This window comes from Grampus griseus (genome assembly GCF_964374135.1).
Source record: "Grampus griseus genome assembly, chromosome: 7".
Classification (NCBI taxonomy): domain Eukaryota; kingdom Metazoa; phylum Chordata; class Mammalia; order Artiodactyla; family Delphinidae; genus Grampus; species Grampus griseus.
The window spans coordinates 96,473,989-96,481,462 of NC_139001.1; the positions used below are offsets into that span (position 1 = coordinate 96,473,989).

At 43.5% G+C, this 7,474-nt stretch overlaps 1 pseudogene across 1 annotated transcript; it reads right to left on the reverse strand.

Annotated features, from left to right (window-relative positions):
• Window positions 1–349: 349 nt before the first annotated feature.
• On the reverse strand, window positions 350–6,068 carry LOC309825266 (RAD52 motif-containing protein 1-like; annotated as a pseudogene). Its single transcript has 5 exons — window positions 5,974–6,068; window positions 5,208–5,387; window positions 1,984–2,106; window positions 1,443–1,611; window positions 350–491 (listed from the first exon to the last, which is right to left on the reverse strand). The product of its transcript is annotated as an RAD52 motif-containing protein 1-like (transcript).
• Window positions 6,069–7,474: the final 1,406 nt, after the last annotated feature.

The following is a 7,474-nucleotide window of genomic DNA, read 5'->3' on the forward strand; positions in this document are numbered from 1 at the left end:
TGTCTCTGGCTACAAAAACCTAAAATTGCAACAACAACAACAAAAAAATTTAAGAGACAAAGTTAGGCCCCAAACACAGGTGTCCAAGGCTTATAATGACTACACTATTCTGTATGATAAGCAAGCAATTGAGGAAGAAGTGGATCAAAAACTTTCTGTATGAATTGAGGCAAGTCATTCTACATCTAAACACTGGGGACAATAATATTTGCTGTCGTTTTTCTCATAAATGACACAAAGAACAAATTTAAGATTGCTGCTGTGAAAGCATCTGGTGATTGAAAGAATATGTAATGTTGTAGATAAACATTATTTTCATCCAATTAACTTTTCAAATAAGTTTATTTCCTCACTGAAACTGAAGCACTTCAATGACAATCAAAAAGGTCTTACCTAAAACCACAATCAGCAGTTTCTGGATGCATCTGTCATAGCTTTCTGAATAGGAAGCTTCTGAGTTACCTTCCTTTTCATAAGGAATGATAACGACCCTAAATACAACCAAAAGAGTTGAATTTAAAATGTCTATCTGAAAAACTGATTTCTAGGTAGTATGTTTAAAACTAAAAATGCATCTGTGATTCTTAGATCATAACCTCAGTGATTAAGGGCAGGAACAACACTGGGGTACGGGTGAATGTCTCTGTTGCAGGTATACCCTGGCATGGCACATTTTTACTGCTCAGATCTATTCTGGAAGTTCCTAAAATACTAGACGGGAAATGCAAACTAAAAACGTGGCACAAATCTCATATTACTCACAGATTTCAAATACACAAGCTGAGGCTACACTGCTACAGACCCTGCTCTCGTGTGCATAAAGGGCTGGATTCATACAGTGAGATAGATTTGGTGGTAGTGCAGATGATCTGGCCTCTCCTCAAGCATCACCCACTCAGGTGGATGGTGAAGCCTCCTCCACTCCATTCGCTAACAGCCCTGCCTCTGACTTAAAACCCTAAGCCCAAGTGCCATGGATTCTAGGAATAAACTCAGTACCAATCGGAATCCCCTTTCTAGGGATCTACATTTACTCTTTATGCTCAGGCCCTTCTATAGGAGGCAAAGGACTGAACATTTACACATGAGTTTATTTCAATCTTCAGACAATGATTTTGTTGGGATAACTGAAGGCCAGAAGACATCTGTATATGAAGGACTATTTTAGCACAAAACAAATTATTAACCAAAAAAACCACTAATTTTCCCTCCTCCTAAGCTTCTTGGCAGGTAGTCAGTTCTAAAATTCTGAAGTTTAAGGTGCTGTCAGGTATTGCCTAAGATAAAAACCTATACTGTCAGGCAGAAAAATTCTGCCCAGGGCTATAGTTGCTTAGCAAAGGTGATGATGTATCTGAAAAGTTGAGTTTCAGAAAGAAAGGAAAAAGGAGAAATCCCACTGCCTCACCTCCCCACACACACACACATACTGGAAAACAGACCTTCCTCCAACTTATCCAAAGGTTCCTCAGCCACGACAACTCCAGGACTCCTGCACTCGTGGGAGGTCAACACCACCTCTAAAGCACAAAAGAACTTCAGGCTTTGCTTCTGAAGTGGTGTCACAGTATCTGTATTTTCCCTTTCTTCAAGGTCAGAAAGATCCTGAAGCTGTTAGGATTTTGAATGAAAGGCTAGACTTCAACATATTCTGTTGTTAGAAATAAAAACTAAACTCCAGCAATCCCAGGTAATAGTTTAGGTATGCTATCCCTTCAAAATCAACTGAGACTTGCAAATGAATGACTAGATATGGACTATTTTTTATTATATACCAAAAAAATACTGGAGAAAATTATGGACACCACCATCCAAGTCATTGAGATTATCACTAATTCTAGGTGGCAGGCCAATGCTCAGATACTTCCATGTGGAAGTATCTCACATCTCCTCCCCAAAGCCCTGTTCTATTCTTCTCTCTAAAGTATAGGAGTTCAATGTTGGAAGGAGTCTGGTTAGTCGAAGAAAATCTACAGAGTTTACCTTGATGATCCTTTTTGACCACCCATGGAAACCAAAGTATTAATTTGCCAATTCTTGGCATCTGGAGCTGTTTAGGGCAAGCGTATTATGATGAACCGCCTTCTGTCTGGTGCCGAGATGAACCTAAAGACATAAAAGACCTAAAAATATCACTACCCTACATAGAGATTTATTTTGGATACACCTGAGATTTATCAATACCAATTTCATAGAGTGTTTGTGAAGATTAAGTAGGACGTTTTAAGCAATGAGTTCACAGTGAACCCTAAATAAATGTTATTTATTATTTTTAAGTCAGTAATTTTCTGCATCATTTCCAGGGCCCCTGACTAACCAGAAAGTTCCCTGACCTCTGGTGGTGAAAGTGATGATGAAAGCAACCAAGGAAGCCCAGCAGAAGCCTATTATGGGGCTGGGGGTAAGGAAAGGAAGTGAACTCTTTTAGTCGTCTCATCCTGTGGTTCCTGCTTGAGAATATCACCGGAAGAGGAGGTAAGAAGGACCTGCCACTGAATTAGGACCTTAATCTGTAGCACCCCCTCCCCAAGTTACTAACCCCTGTTAGAAGAGGGCATATGTATACCTCTCTAAATGTAAATAAAGCAACCAAAAGAATTAGAGGTTCATTTGCATTAACAAGCTTCTTTGAGAGTGCAAATATTTCCAGTCTTAACTCTCTAAAGAACTTACATATTACTGTGGATTTTTTACATCACTAGTTCTTTCTTAAATGTCTATTTCCATTTTGAACAGGATGTAGTATATTAATATAGTCATAAAAATTCAAATAACACAAATAAAGTCAAAGCATTGTTAATTCTTTATTGATTTGTTTGTGCATCTTCCCCTGTCACTAATTTATGAGCTCCTTAAGTGCTTGAAGGAACCATATATTATTCTTTCCTTGTTACCAGAAAAAAGCATAGATCTTGGCATATAATAGAGTGATGGTCTGCTGACTGAGTGAATGAATGAGTACATAAGAAATTGAAATTACTTTCTCCAACTGAAGCTGCATGCTGGGAAGGAGAAATGAAGATTAATTTTTAAATGTTGAGTGTCGCATGGGAGGCTAGGCCATGTACAGTGAGTCAAATGGAGCTGTCCTGAACAATTAGGAAGCTTCAGAAGGGCTCTGAGCCCCTGGGTAGTAGAGACAGTTGACATCCGGGATAACCTTGCCACAGTTCTTGTTGGCAAACATTTCCCTTCATGCTACTGAGAAAAATTCAGATACTTTTGGCCTTTCCTTCATTTTATTGTAAGATGTTATTCTCTTTTCTCTATTTATAAGAAATACAGGGGAAAAAGATAAGAAGTATGTATAACTGCCAATAAATAAAAGAACACATAATTGGATCTTCACTGCTGGTGCAGTGGTTAAGACTCCATGCTCCCAATGCAGGGGCCCTGGTTCAATCCCTGGTCAGGGAACTAGGTCTCACATGCATGCTGCAACCAAGAGTTCGCACACCACAGTTAAGGAGCCTGCAAGCCACAACTAAAGGAGCCTGCCTGCTGCAACTGGGGAGCCCACGTGCCCCAACTGGGAAGCCCTTGAGCCACAACTAAGGAGGCCGCCTGCTGCAACTGAGACCCGGTGCAACCAAATAAATAAATAAATAAAATTTTAAAAGAATGCATAATTAAAGTAGGTAACAATTTCAGGGTTGTGGGCATTAAACTAAGGCTCTGCATTAACACAGAAATCTAATACGAATGCCCTTTCCTCTGAACTCTATAGTGACTTGTAGAACATTCTATCAGTGACGTGCTTTATGCTGTGAAAATCTCAGAACCTAAGCTTATGGAATGGTCTTAATGTCCAATATAAGAAAAGAACTCATTACTCACAACTGATACCAAGTAACTGTTTCATAATCTTTCCAGGACCATCTGTAATATCTGAGTGGTTATGTGAAATGGTCGCAGGGTCCACAAATTAAAGAATGTCTGACACAAAATCATTTCAATCCCAGGGAGTACAGCCAGGATTGAAGAGGATGTTAAACAGGGTACAGAAGTGGGAGGCAGTGTACATGGAGTCCCATCTGAGGAGAGTTCTCAGATTCAATAAAGGTGAAATCAGTGAGTAAAGAAATATGGGTGAGAAGAGGCAGCAAGGTCAGTAGGAAGTAGCCAGAGCAAGAAGCCAATCAGAGAAGACACACAATTATAAAGGGAAAGGTCTGGGAAATCTAAGCCTCACTCACTTATTCAGAGGAACTGAAAAGATCCTGAAAAAGGAATGGTGGCTGAATGGAGGCATATAATGAAATGTTAATTCTGGGGAAGTAAAATTGGATGGCATGTTGATATGGAATAAGGTTTCTACAACGCATTAAAGAATATTTTAACCATTTTCTGGAATCTGAAGGGAGTTCTGATTAGGCAGTTTGAGAGTGATGATGATGATGAAGCCTCCTTTATCTTACATCTGACAAAAGTTCGTCAAGCTCCGTACATCCCCGGTGGCACAGTGGTTAAGAGTCCGCCTGCCAATGCAGGGCACACGGGTTCGAGCCCTTGTCCGGGAAGATCCCACATGCCGCAGAGCAACTAAGCCCGTGTGCCACAACTACTGAAGCCCGCGTGCCTAGAACCCGTGCTCCGCAACAAGAGAAGCCATTGCGATGAGAAGCCCACGCACCACAAGGAAGAGGAACCCCCGCTCTCCACAACTAGAGAAAGCCAGCGCTCAGCAACAAGACCCAACGCAGCCAAAAATAAATAAATTAATTAACCAAAAAAAATTTTGTCAACCTCACATATTTAAAATCCACATAAAAGTAAATATAAGGAAAACTCTTGTGAAGATTTCTTAAATTAAGGGGCAGCATAAAATGACATTGGGTTTAACATCAGTTAAGTTTGGGTTGCCCTCTAGTTTCCACATTTACTGTCATGAACCTTACGTAAGTCACTTAACCATCCTGAGTTCAAGTTTCTTCATCTAAAAAAAAGAAAGAACTGGGGAACTGGGGGATCAATGGAGCAGTGCATTTGAGAGCATTCTGTACACCACAGTGCTGTACAAACGCTGGCCTTCCCCCCCCCCCCGCCCCCTGGGATCTTAGTTCCCCGACCAGGGATTGAACCCAGGCCCTCAGCAGTGGAAGTGCAGAGTCCTAACCACTGGACCGCCAGGGAATTCCCGATGGCCTATTAGTTTTAAATTCAGCACTTCATCCCAGTAGAGCGAGGAATTCCACATTTGGACCCACCTTCACTGGAGATGTGTGAAAAAGCTGCTTCTGGTCGCACGCCTTTTGGGCGCTGTGGGCATCCCTTGCTGAATAAAACTTGATGATGGCATAGAACCCAGGACCAGCCACTGCTGTGTTTGGGAAGACTCGGACCGAATACAGAAGGCCAAACTGGGAGAATACTGTGAACAGAGAATGCTGTAGGGTGGTCCCACGCTAAATAAGTGCAGGAAATTTCAGGCCCAGGAAACCAAACCGCCCATTCCCTTATACTCCCCCAGCCTTTCGCCACAGGCAACTGTGGTGAGGATGCAACTCCAAACACTTTTCATTTCATGAACAAGGTTCCCTCTGAAATCCTAAGCTTCGAGAAGCATTAAGAGGCAATGCACCACCACTTCCCTGGTGGTGCAGTGGTTGAGAGTCCGCCTGCCGATACAGGGTATACGAGTTCGTGCCCCGGTCCGGGAAGATCCCACATGCCGCGGAGCGGTTAGGCCCGTGAGCCGTGGCCGCTAAGCCTGCGCTCCGCAACGGGAGAGGCCACAACAGTGAGAGGCCCGCGTACCGCAGAAAAAAAAAAAAAGAGGCAATGCCGTCTGTTGGGAACTGTCTCTCAAAAATCTATGGGGAAGAGCTGACTGCTCAGGTCGGCTCTAGAACTACGATTCCTCTCAGCGGAGACCACAGGCAAATTAGGTACTGAAGCAGTACCCCGGGGCGCCCAGTTACTGGGGCGCGGGGCAGTTTCCTCCACCCCTCCCTCCGCCCCGGCTCGGCTCACTTGCAAGGCCTCAGCCGTGGGTCCAGAGCGCAGCTCCCACACCAGCAAGGTTTTCTCACCCACTGTGAGAACCGAAAAGGTACCAACTCCACCATCCTACTGCCACTGCGCGTGCGCGGCTCGAGGCGCAAACGGACTGCGCCTGCGCACGCGCGCTCGCGCGTTTTTAGAACCGGGAGCCTGAGGGGCGGATCCAGCTTGGTGGGAGTGGGACGAGGGCGGTGCTCGGACCTCTCCCTCGACCCTCCCACTCCGGGCGTGTCTCTTTCTCTAGGTCTGCTTCTGCAACCCAGGTGGCCAGAAGTCTTGGAGTTTAGCGCTTTTATTCAAGTGTATTTTTAGCGTAGAGTCCAAAGTGTGAGTTTACGGGATCGAATGGTGCGGACATCTTTATAGCAGCTGGCTTCATCTTCAAACTCCCAGAGAAGACTAGAGTACCAAGTAGTTAGCGCTAACTATCCACTGAACTTTAAAAATTTAGATTTCCCGACTCTGTGTGAGAAATGACCACCAAAGATGCAATCCTTCGACTTGAGTGTTTTCATGAGTCTTGAATATGCAAATCAAGGTATAACATTAAAGCCATCAACAGTCTAGTATGAAATTCTTAAAAAGCTATTTTCTAGCTCATTTTCCTAAAGTACCCCCAAATCACCGAGCACATTTCTCCATCCCCACGACTTTCTCCACCTCAATATATCAGACCCTTATCCCCACCCATTACCTACTTCTGAGCTCTTTTACTTCAAAAATTGTTGACTTTGGAGGAATTACTTGGATCTTGATACTGTTTTAAACCAATAACTATAGATTTATTATCCATATCATCCATTGCATTCATTGTATGTATCCATTTATTCATTGTATCCATTATCTGTGTATGGAGATTATCTCCATAATCTTCTCCAGATAGATTATGAACACCTCATGAACAATATTTACAGATTTATCATCCTTTTTCTGGTACCTATTACACTCATACTCTATTAGGTACTCAAGTATACTTGGGATTAATCCGTTGCGGAGCATGGGCTCTAGGCAAGAGGGCTTCAGTAGTTGCAGCACGAGGGCTCAGTAGCTGTGGCTCGCAGACTCTAGAGCACAGGCTCAGTATTTGTGGCACACAGGCTTAATTGCTCCGCGGCATGTGGGATCTTCCTGGGCCAGGGCTCGAACTCATGTCCCCTGCATTGGCAGGCAGATTCGTAACTACTGCTCCACGAGGGAAGTCTGGAAGGCGGATTCTTTACCACTGGACCATCAAGGAAGTCCCAGGATCAGCGTTTTAAAGAAGCATCCCAGAAATGTTTGAGTGTAGAGGGCCACAGACCATATTTTGAGAAATGATATTTCCCTATGGACACCTTTCCTCTGGCAGCCCTTTTAAATGGCAGCTATGTTCTCTCTGATGCTGCACTGCCTGCAGTCTACCCAGCTTTCAGCTTTCATTGCAGTGAGAACATTCCAGAGACCAACAAAGGATGAACTCCAGGTGTTTCTC